The sequence below is a fragment of the Lupinus angustifolius genome, chromosome LG09 (genome assembly GCF_001865875.1).
Source record: "Lupinus angustifolius cultivar Tanjil chromosome LG09, LupAngTanjil_v1.0, whole genome shotgun sequence".
Classification (NCBI taxonomy): domain Eukaryota; kingdom Viridiplantae; phylum Streptophyta; class Magnoliopsida; order Fabales; family Fabaceae; genus Lupinus; species Lupinus angustifolius.
The window spans coordinates 16,433,270-16,433,817 of record NC_032017.1 but is presented as its reverse complement, the minus strand read 5'-3'; positions in this window follow the sequence as shown (position 1 = coordinate 16,433,817).

Below are 548 nucleotides of genomic sequence, written 5' to 3'. Positions count from 1 at the left end.
GGATGAGGATGAGGATGAGGATAAGGATAGGAGCAGGATGAGAATGAGGATAGGATGAAGAGGACGAGGATGAGGATGTGGAAGAGGAAAGGATGCGGACGAGAATGAGAATGAGGATAGGATGAGGATGAGGAAGAGGATAGGATGAGGACGAGAATTAGAATGAGGATAGGATGAGGATGAGGATGAGGATAGGATGAGGACGAGAATGAGGATCAGGATGAGGATGAGAATTTGGAAGAGGATGAGGATGAGGATAAGGAGAGAATGAGGATAAGGATAGGATGAGGACGAGGATGAGGATAGGATGAGGATGAGGAAGTGGATTAGGATGATGATGATGATAGGAGGAGGATCCGAATGAGGATAGGATGAAGAGAAGGATGAGGAGGAGGATGAAAATCAGGAAGAGGAAAGGATGAGGACGAGAATGAGAATGAGGATAGGATGAGGATGACGAAGATGATAGGATGAGGACGAGAATGACGATGAGGATAGGATGAGGATGAGGATGAGGATAGGATGAGGACGAGAATGAGGAGGAGGAA